At 29.3% G+C, this 19,731-nt stretch overlaps 1 pseudogene; it reads left to right on the top strand.

Annotated features, from left to right (window-relative positions):
- The window catches only part of LOC139900331 (valine--tRNA ligase, mitochondrial 1-like), a 122,071-nt pseudogene that overhangs the window by 90,536 nt on the left and 11,804 nt on the right, over window positions 1–19,731 (top strand).

Here is a 19,731-nt window from a genome sequence, read left to right as displayed (position 1 = left end):
ACATTTAAATGTCGTTACAACGATAATCGTTACATATATGTCTCGTTTCGAAATCCTTAAGTTTGTAGTCTTGTTTTTACATATGTAGTTCGTTGTTAATACACTTAATGATATGTTTACATATCATTTATCATGTTTAAATATAGTGTATCAATATCTTAATATGATTCATATGTATTTAATAAGACGTTGTTATAACGATAATAGTTATATATATCGTTTTCGAGTTTCTTAATTCAATAGTCTCATTTTTATGTATATAACTCATTGTTAAAATACTTAATGAGATGCTTACTTATCATAATATCATGTTAACTATATATATATATATATATATATATATATATATATATATATATATATATATATATATATATCCATATATATGTCATCATATAGTTTTTACAAGTTTTAACGTTCGTGAATCGCTGGTCAACTTGGGTGGTCTATTGTCTATATGAAACCTATTTCAATTAATCAAGTCTTAACAAGTTTGATTGCTTAACATGTTGGAAACCCTTAATCATGTAAATATCAATTTCATTTAATATATAAAAACATGGAAAAGTTCGGGTCACTACAGGAAGTCTATTATATTTGGCAATCTTAAGACCCGATTTAGCTTATGCAGCTAGTTTCTTATCAAGGTTTATGAATTCACCAACTAGTTCTCACTTGGGAGCTGCCAGGAGATTCTTAAGATACTTAAAAGGTTCTCTCGATCTGGGGATTATGTTCGAGAGAAACAAAGATGTGAAACTTGAAGGATATTCTGATAGTGATTGGTCTGGAAGTGTTGATGATATGAAGAGTACTTCTGGTTATGTTTTCAATCTTGGTTCAGGTGCATTTTGCTGGAACTCAAAGAAGCAAAGTGTTGTCGCACAATCTACTGCAGAGGTAGAATATATTACAATCGCGGCTGCTATTAATGATGCTGTTTGGATAAGAAAACTGTTGTCCGACTTGGTTCTGACTCAAGAAAGTCCAACAGTCATCTATTGTGATAACAAGTCTGCTATTGCTATAGCATAGAATCCAGTGCAACACGGAAGAACGAAACACATCAATGTCAAATATCATGCTATTCGAGAAGCCGAGAAGAATGGAGAAGTCAATCTAAAATACTGCACCTCCGACGATCAATTAACAGATATGCTTACAAAGTCTCTCACGGGAATGAAGCTAGATCAATTGAAGACTCGACTTATGATGTCCAACAACAATCTTAAGGAGGAGTGTTAGTGTATTTAAGATTGTTATTAGACATTTGTCTTATGTTATGTAAACTTAGTTACTAAGAAAACTTAGCTATTAATTTTTCTTAGCTATTAAGTATTCTTAGCCATTAAGTATTCTTATCCATTAAGGATACTTAGCTATTAAGTATTCTTATCCATTAAAGATACATAGATATTTTAGTATCCTTAGTTGTTAAGAAATTATCGATATTCGTGATACTTACCTCTTAAGTTTTCTTAGAGGTTAAGAAAGATAGTTTTTTGTAACCTATAAATATGAGTTGTAATCAAGAGTTGTATAAGATAACAAATCTTCAAATAATACAACCAACCTTCAAATTATTTCTATTCTACGCTTCTATTATTTATTCTAATCTACTTAGCAACAAAGTCTTGCTATTTTAATCTTTAGTAACAAAGTCTTGCTATTTTAATCTTTCAAGTGTAGAATTCTATTCTATTCTTAAACATTTACAACATGCTCATTTGATAGGTGGTGGTGGAGAAAAAGCTCATGAGAGAAAGAAATATGACCCGTCATGATATGACTCGAGAAGAGTTTAAAGGAGAAGTGAGTTTGATTTTCTTATGTTTCATTTTTTTCATTAAGTGACACTTTATTACTTTATTTAGCATCAACATGACAGACAGTTAAATTTTGGAGGTCTCATAGTTTTTGTATTGTTGAAAGTATGGAAGTGGAAAGATAAGCATGGGGGCACAATACTAAAACAACTTCGGCGAATGGGTGCATCTTTGGATTGGTCAGGTGAGGTAAAATCAACCGAAGGTTTACTAATCTTCAATGTTAACCATTTGTTTTATTCCTATTATTAAAACTTAATTATGGACTGTGTTGTTCATCCAGGAGTGTTTTACAATGGATGACAAAAGGTCCAAAGCTGTAACAGAAGCTTTTGTTAAGCTTTACAATGAAGGCCTTATTTATAGGTACTATTGACATCCTTGATGTTTTGTCAAGTTGGGTTTTTACGTCCGTTGTCAGTAAAGTATTTGTTCCGGTCTTCCAGATGTTTCTTCAAAAAGACGGGTCGTGAAGGTTAATGAGTCAAAATTGGTAGTTATTTTCTGAATTTTTATTATACCTGGCAAACCAGGTTGGGTCGGTCTAGGTAACGGGTCAAAACAGTTTTGAGTTGAAATGGGTCATGGGTCAAACGGGTCAGATATATTTGTAAGTGGATACTTTATGTCAGTGAAATGGGTCAAGGGTCAGATGGGTCAAATTTTTACTATTATTTTATACTATATATAAGTACCTTTTGCCTTTTTCCTTAGATATCAACGCATAACTGGGATTGTATTGTGATGACCCGGGAATTTTCGACCAAATTTAAACTTAAATCTAATATGATTTCGACAAGATGAGCAAAGTCTGTAATGTTGGATTACAAAATACTGAAACTAATTTCATGTATTCAATTAACCTTTGACCATTCCCGACGATTCACGAACAATTGCGTGTAAATAAATATGTAAATATATTTATATATAATTATATAATTGAAAATAAATATAAGTGTACAGATAATATATTAAATTAATAAAGTACTCTTAATAAATTGAAATTAAAAATGTAAAATAATAATTAGAATAATAAAGATACTATTACAATGAATATATATAAATATATATATATGATATTATATGAATCTATATATAAATTTTTAATACTAAATATTATATGGTAACATTTATAAATATTAAATATTCAATAGTTGTATTCATATAACAAATGATATAATTGATAAATATTATATAATTGATAAATGTAATTAAAAGTTTAAGTATAGTGTTATATTATTATCATCAGTATTACTAATATTATTATGTAATGCATAAATATGAAATTTGATACATTTGGTTTATTATATTATTATTATTATTATTAACATTATCATTTTATGATCATGAGTATCATTATTATTATTTATTATTTATTATTATTATTAATATGTTTATGTTTATTAGAATTATTGATATTATCATTATTATTAGTAATGTTATTGTATTATTATAATTTTGTATTATTATTAGTATTTATTAGTGTTATTATTTTTATTATTAATATAATTATTACTATTAATATTATTGTTAGTAATATATTTATCATATAAATAAATATCAAAAAAAAAAAAAAAAAAAGAATTCAATCAATATTACGATCCCATCATGCTGTATATAAGTTTTGTCCATGTCCCTTAACTGGTTACAATACGAATCAAACCAAGGAAGAAAGACAAATTCAGTTTCACATCTCTATCAGTTATATGTATTTTCTATTTTATTTAATTACTGGAACAATTTTTTTTCTGTCGATGTTTTCTGTATATAATCAGTTAAATTCACTAGGTAATTCAATCATCTCACTTTCTCTTCCTTTTCAATATCAATTATCAATTAATACTCCTGTGTCGATCGAATTTTAAACAGAAAAGGGCAAGAACACCCAGTTCGTCCCCTGTTCTATTTCATTTAATCCATACCTCAAATTTCGAATGAATTTTAAAATGTGTAAATGCTGCTGTGTTTAAAATCTTCTTTTAAAACTATCTGCAAAGTATCAAAAACGAATTCATCTTATCGAGCTTCAATTTTTAAGTCAAAGTTTCAAAGTTTAAAAGTCAACAATTGTTCTTCGAACGAATTCTAGTTATCTGTTATGATTTAAACCCAATTAATGATTTCATAAGTTTTCTTAAACGATTTACGAACTATTTTGTGTAGAAATCATTAGCTAAAACGGCTTAGAAATCTGAATTCGATTTAATGTTCTTCACGTTCATCAGGGTACTGCTACTGCATTTTTTTTTTATTATGTTTTAACAGCTAATAAAAATCACAACAGTTTGGTTTAAATGTTATCTCACATTTTAATTCAAGTTTTAAAAAGTATTATCATAATCAGATGTGAATTTGGTCGAACCAGTTGTATGATGATGATGATATATAGACAGAAAAATAAATACGGGATATATTTAAAATTATCTGAAATAATATCAGAAAAACATGTGTGGTTGAGTGGTTTGTGTGGGTGTCGGGTTATCGAGAGGTCTTGGGTTCGAACTTGGATTGGAGCAGTTTTCTTTTTAGAAAGGCTCTTTAAAGGGTAACACTCTTATTTTATTTTTATCATTATTATTATTATTATTATTATTATTATTATTATTATTATTATTTTTATTATTATTATTATTATTATTATTATTATTATTATTATTATTATTATCATTATTATTATTATTATTATTATTATTATTATTATTATTATTATTATTATTATTATTATTATTATTATTATTATTATTATCATTGTTATTATTATTGTCATTGTTATTGTTTGTATTATTAATGATTGTTGTTGATGAGATTAATATAAATAATAGGGTTAATATTATTATCATTATAAGTATTAACCTTAAGTAGTATAATTATTGATAATATCATTAATAAGATTTATGTTATTATTAGTATAAATGTTATTATTGTTATCATTAAGGATTATTATTATTATTATTAAAATAATACGAGTTATCATTATATTCATTAATATTGGTATTAGTATCACCTTTGTAACTATTAGTATTATTATTATTATCAAACAAAAGTATCATTTTTTTTTAACAAAAATATCATTATTATTAATATTATCATTTTTAATAAAATTATTATTATTATGAGTAAACCATTAATATCAACACTATCATTTTTTGGAACAAATAAATATATTGTACATAAAACATACTTATTATATATAATACAATTATATTAATATTACATATAACTATATATAAGTTATATTAACATTACTTATATAAAAATTACATACAACAAATTAAGTATTTTTAATATATAAATATTAATATAACTATATTAATCACTTTAAATATATATACATATATATTGATATATATATATATATATATATATATATATATATATATATATATATATATATATATATATATATATATATATATATATATATATATATATATTAACATATATCATATAATTTAAGTTATAACATAAAGTATATGTTTTTAAATGGAATCTAGTATAATTCTTATTTAACTACAAAAATATATATAAATAATATATATTAATAAAGACAATTATGATATCTATATTATATGTTTTAATAGAAGTACGATTAATATAGGTTCGTGAATCCGAGGCCAACCCTGCATTGTTCAGTTGTTCAATGTCGTCATATGTATTTTTACTACAAAATACATTAGGTGAGTTTCATTTACCTTTTTACCCTTTATATTTTTGGGCTGAGAATTCATGCGCAAATTTTATAAATGTTTTTACGAAATAGACACAAGTAATCGAAACTACATTCTATGGTTGGATTATCGAATCGAATATGCCCTTTTTTATTAAGTCTGGTAATCTAAGAATTAGGGAACAGACACCCTAATTGACGCGAACTCTAAAGATAGATCTATCGGGCCCAACAAGCCCCATCCAAAGTACCGGATGCTTTAGTACTTCAAAATTTACATCATGTCCAAAGGAGGATCCCGGAATGATGGGGATATTCTTATGCATATTGTGAATGTCGGTTACCAGATGTTCAATCCATATGAATGATATTTTTGTCTCTATGCATGGGACGTATGTTTATGAGAAATGGAAATATGAAATCTTGTGGTCTATTAAAATTATGAAATGATTATTTATATTAAACTAATGAACTCACCAACCTTTTGGTTGACACTTGAAAGCATGTTTATTCTCAGGTATGAAAGAAATATTCCGCTGTGCACTTGCTCATTTTAGAGATATTACTTGGAGTCATTCATGACATATTTCAAAAGACGTTGCATTCGAGTCGTCGCGTTCATCAAGATTATTATTAAGTCAATTATAGTTAGATATATTATGAAATGGTATGCCTGCCGTCAACTTATGATGTAATAAAAGATTGTCTTTTCAAAAACGAATGCAATGTTTGTAAAATGTATCATATAGAGGTCAAGTACCTCGCAATGTAATTAACTGTTGTGAATCGTTTATAATCGATATGGACTTCGTCCGTAGGGATTAGGACGGGTCTTCACAGTTGGTATCAGAGCGGTGGTCGTAGCGAACCAGGTCTTGCATTAGTGTATCTAACTAGTAGTCGTTAGGATGCATTAGTGAGTCTGGACTTTGACCTGGTCCGCATGTCAAAAAGTTTTGCTTATCATTTTGTGTCGAAAATTATCTGCTTATCATTCTTAATCTAGACACGTCTTGCTGCATTGATTGCATGAATAGTGTATAGACAAGATTCATATCTTAGCGTATCTGCTACTATAAACCTTACCTGGCGTATCCCGTAAATTCCTTCGTAATCTACGAAACCTTTTATTCTATATATATGGGTATTCTATGTAATTAAGAATACCATACGTTAGCCAGAAAATCATTTCATATCTAAAAATTCTTTATTCAATCGTACGAAATGGAATTCATCATTAGTTCAAGTCACTCGGATTCCTAAATGGAATCCCACTCAAGCTCCGAAAGCAGTGTGACCGGAATGGATCAACCAATCAGTCATCATCTATTCTGGATGAATTGGGGATGGGTTCGAAGCCTTCTCAATCATTGGAGACAAGAAGAAGGTGATCCTTTCCATCCGTCACATTGTCCTATTGGCGAAGAACCTGAAGCACTTACCGGTGAACCTGTTCGAAACACCATCTTTTCTCTCATTTCCAGAGTATCTCTCCACGATTATATACTATACCAAATTTTAGATTATATTTATCCGCTAGTCCGAACCGAAAATCACCCCGGTGTAATAGAAGAAGTCAACGAGCTTCGCGCTCGGGTAGTGGCTTTAGAGAATATAGTGCGAAGGTTACAAACACCAACAGCAGCACCAGCAGCATAACCAGTACCACCACCAATGTCAACAGTACCATCACCACCACCAACATCAACATCCGCATCCCACATCTCAACATCTTAATCTATATCTCGAACACCAATATCATACGCACCATGGATACCAAGGAGTACCAACAACAACAACATCATCACACGTCTCAACCTCGCAATCTATACCTCAAGCATAATCATCGTTCTACGAATCGTTTTATGAATCGATCTACATAAACTATCTTCGTCCTTCATAGTGATTATGTAATCTCTAATATTTTAGAGAATACGTACTCTAGTTCTAGCCATAAATCTGATGAGTTTAATATCACATTGACTCATTAAATCCATAATTACGTCTGAAGAAAACATATATATGTATATATATTTTCATAAAGATTGTAATTTAAAATTTTTATTGTACAAACTGTTAATGGTGAAAATATTTTAACGGGTAGGTAATACCCGAGGAATATTTAAATTTCGCATTAATAAGTTACACTGTACATTCTTCGAATATGATTCAATAGTCATTTACTATCCTACTTACATCCACTGATATACAAATCCGTTCACCACAGAATAACCATATTCATTCAATTTCACATTCGGATTTTGACCTATCAGAATCCAACAAGTGGCATAATGAAGAAATAATGGACACAATAAAAATTGATTACAAACAGACTAATTGACAATATGAAATTTTGTTAAGAAACCACGCTAACAAAATCCTAGCTAATTGTTCCTAGCTAACTGTTAATTCCATATTACAATTTATTTATCGCAATTTCATTATCGCAATTTATTTTATCGCAATTTTAATTCTCGCAATTTTATTTATCGTTATTTAATTTCTGTTATTTACTTTACGCATTTTATTTATCGTCATTTAATTCCTGTATTTATTTTACGCACTTTAAATATCGGGACACGTATACAAAGTTTTGACATATCATATCGACACATCTATATATATTATTTGAAATCACCATAGACACTCTATATGCAGTAATGATCGAGTTCTCTATACAGGGTTGAGGTTGATTCTCAAATAATATATATACTTTGAGTTGTGATCGAGTCTGAGACATATACGGGTCACGACACGTATTAATTAATTCGAATATTATATATTAAACTATATATGAATTATTGGACTGTCAACTGTGGACTATCGACTGTGCACTAATAACATTGGAAAATTAAAATGAATTAAAATATTGATTATAACATATGAAACTAAACAATTCTTCAAGTTACCACTTGATCTCATCTTAAACCTCATTGTATCTCGACGATTACAATCAACGTTCAAACCTTTCATGATTCTTGAAAACACCTCAATCTAGAGTATGAACCAACCGCACTTCATCTACGGAAGAAGAGATTGACGCATATAGTTATGCACCTGAAAATACTCGGAACCTGAGTAAAACATTTAACCCGTATCTGTGTTAGCTCCTTTAACATTATTAATACCCAAAATAACTTGGTAATCCCTTTCAAAGTAGCAAATTTTGTCACAGCTCCAGCAAGTCAACTTCGACTTTTCATTCGAAGTAGCCTTACTATAATCCTGATATATAAAATTACCCTTTTTATACCGGAGGATTCTTTTATATTCCACCATATTACCAGCAAATGTACCAGCAACCTTGTCGCTCCTTAGTTTAAATTCCTCCGACAAATCACTATATTTATCTATTGAAGTCTCGTCATGTACTCATCCGCATCTTGTAACGAGAACTGCCATAACAATTACCAGGAATCTGCAATCAGTACTTTGAAAACTCACAGCATATCTACATCAACAGTTATATGTATGACATTTATCTGTTAGAATTATGATCTCTCCTTCTAGAATTCTGAAAAGCACTCAGTCACAAATCAATACTCTGAATGTTGAAAAAGCTGAATAAAGCAGCAGAAACCATAGACAACCGTAAACGACCATAATCATCGAAAGTTTGATGATAAAGAATAGTATGTTGGAAAAACTCAGAAAAGTTGGAACTGGAGAACGGATTGAGCTAACCACGAAGGAGACCAAGGACAAATACAAGGACCATACCATATATTCAAAGAATCCAGGTAATTCTGAATCCGATGAAACCTTCAACAAATATATTGCTCTGTACTCATATTAAAATCTTGCGGAAAATCTTTCTCCATCAACCATCGAACTTAGAAATTCTAAAATATCATCATCAATATCTTCGATATTTCTGAGGATATTTTCATAAACATTCTCGTCCGAAATTATATACCTCTTCGTGCTTCCTGTGTATCATTATATTGGAAACATTCAAGAGAAAATTTAGTACCGAAAAGCAGATTATGCGAAACTATGAAGAAAGCCGTAGATAAATCACAAAGAATAAGTTTGACTTCAAAGAATCCAAATGATTCAATGTCTACTAAAGTCTTTAGTGAATATCTTGCTCCTTACTCTAAACCCTTGCAGACAATAGTTTCTATCATCCGCTGATCTTAGATATTCCGAGATATTATCGTATCTTTCATTATAAATATCCTCCATATTTCTGGAGATATTTTTATAACTATTCTTATCTAAAATCATTAATCTCTTCGTGCTATCAGCATTACATCATATAGAAACTGTTAGTTTCTATATTCTGTAAAATTTCGAGCTTAATATATGAATGTTATTGAAGTAATGTTGGGAACTGATGCATGAATTATTATAATATAATGACACTTGATCAACGTGATTATATTACAGTAAGTCATGCTGAGTTTCTAAAATGGAACATGATGATTCACATATTATAACGTCATCATGTGTCATGTTACATAACTCTTTCATTTTGATTAACTTCTGAATATATCAAGAAAATATATTCTTGATAGTTCTACTCTCAGTGATTCTAGTAATTTGACAAATCAAATCATGTATAATGTTTTTTTTTCTTGTTTAGAACATTAAATTCATTCGAAAATCCATATCTACGAATTCTGAACTATTACCAGAGATGTCCAATTGTAAAAAGAAGAAACGAAGGGACAAAGCTCCAAAAGAAATAGAAAATTGGAGTATAAATCGCAGCAAAATAGGAGAGAGCATTAACTGTGGATGACAATGATTATAGAAAACGGAAGCAAGGATTTCGAAGTAAAAGGGAAGATATAAAGCCCGATAACAACACGGAAATTACAAACCGTGTATATCAATGTTTATCGCAATATAAAGACACGGGGGAATTAAAAACATTATAATCCCAAGGGCGAAGTAGAAGAAAGCAGATTCCTCTGGTGGAAGTTGGAAAAGGAAAATGATTGTTGCGATAGTAAGGATGAGGACAAGGATCAGAACTGGATTAAGCATTTTCACAATCTTTTGGATGTATGAACTAAGAAAGAAAGTATAGGAATGTTGAGAATAAGGGAACGGAAGAGTTTAATTTATAATGGAAATATCAGACAGAGTAATCGAGGCAGATCATTGCATTTAATTAGAGAGATCCTAATTTTCTTAAATCTCGAAGAAACCAGATCTTATAGATTTCCAAGATTTTCTTTAAATCTCTTGAATACCGGAATTCAACCAATACAACGTCAAAAGTTAAGACGCACCTTATTTTCTAAATTCAACCCTGACTACGTCAAAAGCTATGACGAATCTTTACTTCTTTATTTCGCTCTTTTGTGAATAGCTTCACTCGTACTCTTCGAATAACCAAATTGTTTTATCCATATTACGCAATGATGATAAAACTCTATTTACCAATTCATATTCGACATGAAAACATTTTTATTATTAGCCACGAAGATCCCACTCAAATTTCGGGACGAAATTTCTTTAACGGGTAGGTACTGTGATGACCCGGGAATTTCCGACCAAATTTAAACTTAAATCTAATATGATTTCGACAAGATGAGCAAAGTCTGTAATGTTGGATTACAAAATACTGAAACTAATTTCATGTATTCAATTAACCTTTGACCATTCCCGACGATTCACGAACAATTGCGTGTAAATAAATATGTAAATATATTTATATATAATTATATAATTGAAAATAAATATAAGTGTACAGATAATATATTAAATTAATAAAGTACTCTTAATAAATTGAAATTAAAAATGTAAAATAATAATTAGAATAATAAAGATACTATTACAATGAATATATATAAATATATATATGATATTATATGAATCTATATATAAATTTTTAATACTAAATATTATATGGTAACATTTATAAATATTAAATATTCAATAGTTGTATTCATATAATAAATGATATAATTGATAAATATTATATAATTGATAAATGTAATTACAAGTTTAAGTATAGTGTTATATTATTATCATCAGTATTACTAATATTATTATGTAATGCATAAATATGAAATTTGATACATTTGGTTTATTATATTATTATTATTATTATTATTATTATTATTATTATTATTATTATTATTATTATTATTATTATTATTATTATTATTATTATTATTATTATTATTATTATTATTATTATTATTATTAACATTATCATTTTATGATCATGAGTATCATTATTATTATTTATTATTATTATTAATATGTTTATGTTTATTAGAATTATTGATATTATCATTATTATTAGTAATGTTATTGTATTATTATAATTTTGTATTATTATTAGTATTTATTAGTGTTATTATTTTTATTATTAATATAATTATTACTATTAATATTATTGTTAGTAATATATTTATCATATAAATAAATATCAAAAAAAAAGAAAAAAAAAGAATTCAATCAATATTACGATCCCATCATGCTGTATATAAGTTTTGTCCATGTCCCTTAACTGGTTACAACACTAATCAAACCAAGGAAGAAAGACAAATTCAGTTTCACATCTCTATCAGTTATATGTATTTTCTATTTTATTTAATTACTGGAACAATTTTTTTTTCTGTCGATGTTTTCTGTATATAATCAGTTAAATTCACTAGGTAATTCAATCATCCCACTTTCTCTTCCTTTTCAATATCAATTATCAATTAATACTCCTGTGTCGATCGAATTTTAAACAGAAAAGGGCAAGAACACCCAGTTCGTCCCCTGTTCTATTTCATTTAATCCATACCTCAAATTTCGAATGAATTTTAAAATGTGTAAATGCTGCTGTGTTTAAAATCTTCTTTTAAAACTATCTGCAAAGTATCAAAAACGAATTCATCTTATCGAGCTTCAATTTTTAAGTCAAAGTTTCAAAGTTTAAAAGTCAACAATTGTTCTTCGAACGAATTCTAGTTATCTGTTATGATTTAAACCCAATTAATGATTTCATAAGTTTTCTTAAACGATTTACGAACTATTTTGTGTAGAAATCATTAGCTAAAACGGCTTAGAAATCTGAATTCGATTTAATGTTCTTCACATTCATCAGGGTACTGCTACTGCATTTTTTTTTTATTATGTTTTAACAGCTAATAAAAATCACAACAGTTTGGTTTAAATGTTATCTCACATTTTAATTCAAGTTTTAAAAAGTATTATCATAATCAAATGTGAATTTGGTCGAACCAGTTGTATGATGATGATGATATATAGACAGAAAAATAAATACGGGATATATTTAAAATTATCTGAAGTAATATCAGAAAAACATGTGTGGTTGAGTGGTTTGTGTGGGTGTCGGGTTATCGAGAGGTCTTGGGTTCGAACTTGGATTGGAGCAGTTTTCTTTTTAGAAAGGCTCTTTAAAGGGTAACACTCTTATTTTATTTTTATCATTATTATTATTATTATTATTATTATTATTATTATTATTATTATTATTATTATTATTATTATTATTATTATTATTATTATTATTATTATTATTATTATCATTGTTATTATTATTGTCATTGTTATTGTTTGTATTATTAATGATTGTTGTTGATGAGATTAATATAAATAACAGGGTTAATATTATTATCATTATAAGTATTAACCTTAAGTAGTATAATTATTGATAATATCATTAATAAGATTTATGTTATTATTAGTATAAATGTTATTATTGTTATCATTAAGGATTATTATTATTATTATGAAAATAATACAAGTTATCATTATATTCATTAATATTGGTATTAGCATCACCTTTGTAACTATTAGTATTATTATTATTATCAAACAAAAGTATCATTTTTTTTAACAAAAATATCATTATTATTAATATTATCATTTTTAATAAAATTATTATTATTATGAGTAAACCATTAATATCAACACTATCATTTTTTGGAACATATAAATATATTGTACATAAAACATACTTATTATATATAATACAATTATATTAATATTACATATAACTATATATAAGTTATATTAACATTACTTATATAAAAATTACATACAACAAATTAAGTATTTTTAATATATAAATATTAATATAACTATATTAATCACTTTAAATATATATACATATATATTGATATATATATATATTAACATATATCATATAATTTAAGTTATAACATAAAGTATATGTTTTTAAATGGAATCTAGTATAATTCTTATTTAACTACAAAAATATATATAAATAATATATATTAATAAAGACAATTATGATATCTATATTATATGTTTTAATATAAGTACGATTAATATAGGTTTGTGAATCCGAGGCCAACCCTACATTGTTCAGTTGTTCAATGTCGTCATATGTATTTTTACTACAAAATACATTAGGTGAGTTTCATTTACCTTTTTACCCTTTATATTTTTGGGCTGAGAATTCATGCGCAAATTTTATAAATGTTTTTACGAAATAGACACAAGTAATCGAAACTACATTCTATGGTTGGATTATCGAATCAAATATGCCCCTTTTTATTAAGTCTGGTAATCTAAGAATTAGGGAACAGACACCCTAATTGACGCGAACTCTAAAGATAGATCTATCGGGCCCAACAAGCCCCATCCAAAGTACCGGATGCTTTAGTACTTCGAAATTTACATCATGTCCGAAGGAGGATCCCGGAATGATGGGGATATTCTTATGCATATTGTGAATGTCGGTTACCAGGTGTTCAATCCATATGAATGATATTTTTGTCTCTATGCATGGGACGTATGTTTATGAGAAATGAAAATATGAAATCTTGTGGTCTATTAAAATTATGAAATGATTATTTATGTTAAACTAATGAACTCACCAACCTTTTGGTTGACACTTGAAAGCATGTTTATTCTCAGGTATGAAAGAAATCTTCCGCTGTGCACTTGCTCATTTTAGAGATATTACTTGGAGTCATTCATGACATATTTCAAAAGACGTTGCATTCGAGTCGTCGCGTTCATCAAGATTATTATTAAGTCAATTATAGTTAGATATATTATGAAATGGTATGCATGCCATCAACTTATGATGTAATGAAAGATTGTCTTTTCAAAAACGAATGCAATGTTTGTAAAATGTATCATATAGAGGTCAAGTACCTCGCGATGTAATTAACTGTTGTGAATCGTTTATAATCGATATGGACTTCGTCCGTAGGGATTAGGATGGGTCTTCACATGTATCTTGCGGACAGCAATATCTGATATTGAAGTAGGCCCTAAGCATTATCGTTATACATTTTAATGCACAAATTACATTTAATCTTTGTTTTTACTGCTGCGTTTGTAGGTAGATTATGTTTAAAGGTTCCTGGTTATGATAATATGGTGAATTTTGGCGTTTTGACGTCATTTGCGTACCCTGTTGAGGGTGATCTTGGAGAGATTATTGTAGCAACTACTAGAATCGAAACAATGTTAGGAGATTCCGCAATTGCCGTTCATCCTGAAGATCCAAGATATAAAGATTATCATGGAAAATATGCATGTCATCCATTTAGTGGAAGAAGAATTCCCATTATTTGTGATGCTATACTTGTTGACCCAAAGTTTGGAACTATTGCAGTGAAGGTAAAATGATTGTTACATACTAGAGGTGGCAACATGAGCGGGTTGGGGCCGTGGTTGCAAACCACGGTTGGTGAAATGTCCCGTTCTTATTGATTAAAAACGTTCCATATTAATTGATTTCGTTGCGAGGTTTTGACCTCTATATGAGACGTTTTTCAAAGACTGCATTCATTTTAAACAAACCATAACCTTTATTTCATCAATAAAGGTTTAAAAAGTTTTACGTAGATTATCAAATAATGATAATCTAAAATATCATGTTTACACACGACCATTACATAATGGTTTACAATACAAATATGTTACAACAAAATAAGTTTCTTGAATGCAGTTTTTACACAATATCATACAAGCATGGACTCCAAATCTTGTCCTTATTTAAGTATGCGACAGCGGAAGCTCTTAATAATCACCTGAGAATAAACATGCTTAAAACGTCAACAAAAATGTTGGTGAGTTATAGGTTTAACCTATATATATCAAATCGTAACAATAGACCACAAGATTTCATATTTCAATACACATCCCATACATAGAGATAAAAATCATTCATATGGTGAACACCTGGTAACCGACAATAACAAGATGCATATATAAGAATATCCCCATCATTCCGGGACACCCTTCGGATATGATATAAATTTCGAAGTACTAAAGCATCCGGTACTTTGGATGGGGTTTGTTAGGCCCAATAGATCTATCTTTAGGATTCGCGTCAATTAGGGTGTCTGTTCCCTAATTCTTAGATTACCAGACTTAATAAAAAGGGGCATATTCGATTTCGATAATTCAACCATAGAATGTAGTTTCACGTACTTGTGTCTATTTTGTAAATCATTTATAAAACCTGCATGTATCCTCATCCCAAAAATATTAGATTTTAAAAGTGGGACTACAACTCACTTTCACAGATTTTTACTTCGTCGGGAAGTAAGACTTGGCCACTGGTTGATTCACGAACCTATAACAATATATACATATATATCAAAGTATGTTCAAAATATATTTACAACACTTTTAATATATTTTGATGTTTTAAGTTTATTAAGTCAGCTGTCCTCGTTAGTAACCTACAACTAGTTGTCCACAGTTAGATGTACAGAAATAAATCGATAAATATTATCTTGAATCAATCCACGACCCAGTGTATACGTATCTCAGTATTGATCACAACTCAAACTATATATATTTTGGAATCAACCTCAACCCTGTATAGCTAACTCCAACATTCACATATAGAGTGTCTATGGTTGTTCCGAAATATATATAGATGTGTCGACATGATAGGTCGAAAAATTGTATACGTGTCTATGGTATCTCAAGATTACATAATATATAATACAAGTTGATTAAGTTATGGTTGGAATAGATTTGTTACCAATTTTCACGTAGCTAAAATGAGAAAAATTATCCAATCTTGTTTTACCCATAACTTCTTCATTTTAAATCCGTTTTGAGTGAATCAAATTGCTATGGTTTCATATTGAACTCTATTTTATGAATCTAAACAAAAAAAGTATAGGTTTCTAGTCGGAAAAATAAGTTACAAGTCGTTTTTGTAAAGGTAGTCATTTCAGTCGAAAGAACGACGTCTAGATGACCATTTTAGAAAACATACTTTCACTTTGAGTTTAACCATAATTTTTGGATATAGTTTCATGTTCATAATAAAAATCATTTTCTCAGAATAACAACTTTTAAATCAAAGTTTATCATAGTTTTTAATTAACTAACCCAAAACAGCCCGCGGTGTTACTACGACGGCGTAAATCCGGTTTTACGGTGTTTTTCGTGTTTCCAGGTTTTAAATCATTAAGTTAGCATATCATATAGATATAGAACATGTGTTTAGTTGATTTTAAAAGTCAAGTTAGAAGGATTAACTTTTGTTTGCGAACAAGTTTAGAATTAACTAAACTATGTTCTAGTGATTACAAGTTTAAACCTTCGAATAAGATAGCTTTATATGTATGAATCGAATGATGTTATGAACATCATTACTACCTTAAGTTCCTTGGATGAACCTACTGGAAAAGAGAAAAATGGATCTAGCTTCAATGGATCCTTGGATGGCTCAAAGTTCTTGAAGCAAAATCATGACACGAAAACAAGTTCAAGTAAGATCATCACTTGAAATAAGATTGTTATAGTTATAGAAATTGAACCAAAGTTTGAATATGATTATTACCTTGTATTAGAATGATAACCTACTGTAAGAAACAAAGATTTCTTGAGGTTGGATGATCACCTTACAAGATTGGAAGTGAGCTAGCAAACTTGAAAGTATTCTTGATTTTATGAAACTAGAACTTTTGGAATTTATGAAGAACACTTAGAACTTGAAGATAGAACTTGAGAGAGTTCAATTAGATGAAGAAAATTGAAGAATGAAAGTGTTTGTAGGTGTTTTTGGTCGTTGGTGTATGGATTAGATATAAAGGATATGTAATTTTGTTTTCATGTAAATAAGTCATGAATGATTACTCATATTTTTGTAATCTTATGAGATATTTCATGCTAGTTGCCAAATGATGGTTCCCACATGTGTTAGGTGACTCACATGGGCTGCTAAGAGCTGATCATTGGAGTGTATATACCAATAGTACATACATCTAAAAGTTGTGTATTGTACGAGTACGAATACGGGTGCATACGAGTAGAATTGTTGATGAAACTGAACGAGAATGTAATTGTAAGCATTTTTGTTAAGTAGAAGTATTTTGATAAGTGTATTGAAGTCTTTCAAAAGTGTATAAATACATATTAAAACACTACATGTATATACATTTTAACTGAGTCGTTAAGTCATCGTTAGTCGTTACATGTAAGTGTTGTTTTGAAACCTTTAGGTTAACGATCTTGTTAAATGTTGTTAACCCAATGTTTATAATATCAAAAGAGATTTTAAATTATTATATTATCATGATATTATGATGTACGAATATCTCTTAATATGATATATATACATTAAATGTCGTTACAACGATAAACGTTACATATATGTCTCGTTTCAAAATCATTAAGTTAGTAGTCTTGTTTTTACATATGTAGTTCATTGTTAATATAATTAATGATATGTTTACTTATCATAATATCATTTTAACTATATATATAACCATATATATGTCATCATATAGTTTTTTTTACAAGTTTTAACGTTCGTGAATCACCGGTCAACTTGGGTGGTCAATTGTCTATATGAAACCTATTTCAATTAATCAAGTCTTAACAAGTTTGATTGCTTAACATGTTGGAAACATTTAATCATGTAAACATCAATCTCAATTAATATATATAAACATGGAAAAGTTCGGGTCACTACAGTACCTACCCGTTAAATAAATTTCGTCCCGAAATTTTAAGCTGTTGAAGGTGTTGACGAATCTTCTGGAAATAGATGCGGGTATTTCTTCTTCATCTGATCTTCACGCTCCCAGGTGAACTCGGGTCCTCTACGAGCATTCCATCGAACCTTAACAATTGGTATCTTGTTTTGCTTAAGTCTTTTAACCTCACGATCCATTATTTCGACGGGTTCTTCGATGAATTGGAGTTTTTCGTTGATTTGGATTTCATCTAACGGAATAGTGAGATCTTCTTTAGCAAAACATTTCTTCAAATTCGAGACGTGGAAAGTGTTATGTACAGCCGCGAGTTGTTGAGGTAACTCAAGTCGGTAAGCTACTGGTCCGACACGATCAATAATCTTGAATGGTCCAATATACCTTGGATTTAATTTCCCTCGTTTACCAAATCGAACAACGCCTTTCCAAGGTGAAACTTTAAGCATGACCATCTCTCCAATTTCAAATTCTATATCTTTTCTTTTAATGTCAGCGTAGCTCTTTTGTCGACTTTGGGCGGTTTTCAACCGTTGTTGAATTTGGATGATCTTCTCGGTAGTTTCTTGTATAATCTCCGGACCCGTAATCTGTCTATCCCCCACCTCACTCCAACAAATCGGAGACCTGCACTTTCTACCATAAAGTGCTTCAAACGGCGCCATCTCAATGCTTGAATGGTAGCTGTTGTTGTAGGAAAATTCTGCTAACGGTAGATGTCGATCCCAACTGTTTCCGAAATCAATAACACATGCTCGTAGCATGTCTTCAAGCGTTTGTATCGTCCTTTCGCTCTGCCCATCAGTTTGTGGATGATAGGCAGTACTCATGTCTAGACGAGTTCCTAATGCTTGCTGTAATGTCTGCCAGAATCTTGAAATAAATCTGCCATCCCTATCAGAGATAATAGAGATTGGTATTCCATGTCTGGAGACGACTTCCTTCAAATACAGTCGTGCTAACTTCTCCATCTTGTCATCTTCTCTTATTGGTAGGAAGTGTGCTGATTTGGTGAGACGATCAACTATTACCCAAATAGTTTCAAAACCACTTGCAGTCCTTGGCAATTTAGTGATGAAATCCATGGTAATGTTTTTCCATTTCCATTCCGGGATTTCGGGTTGTTGAAGTAGACCTGATGGTTTCTGATGCTCAGCTTTGACCTTAGAACACGTCAAACATTCTCCTACGTATTTAGCAACATCGGCTTTCATACCCGGCCACCAAAAATGTTTCTTGAGATCCTTGTACATCTTCCCCGTTCCAGGATGTATTGAGTATCTGGTTTTATGAGCTTCTCTAAGTACCATTTCTCTCATATCTC

This window comes from Rutidosis leptorrhynchoides, chromosome 3 (assembly GCF_046630445.1).
Source record: "Rutidosis leptorrhynchoides isolate AG116_Rl617_1_P2 chromosome 3, CSIRO_AGI_Rlap_v1, whole genome shotgun sequence".
NCBI classification, from domain to species: domain Eukaryota; kingdom Viridiplantae; phylum Streptophyta; class Magnoliopsida; order Asterales; family Asteraceae; genus Rutidosis; species Rutidosis leptorrhynchoides.
Note: the sequence above shows the minus strand (reverse complement) of the source record. Positions and strands in the feature narration are given on the sequence as shown.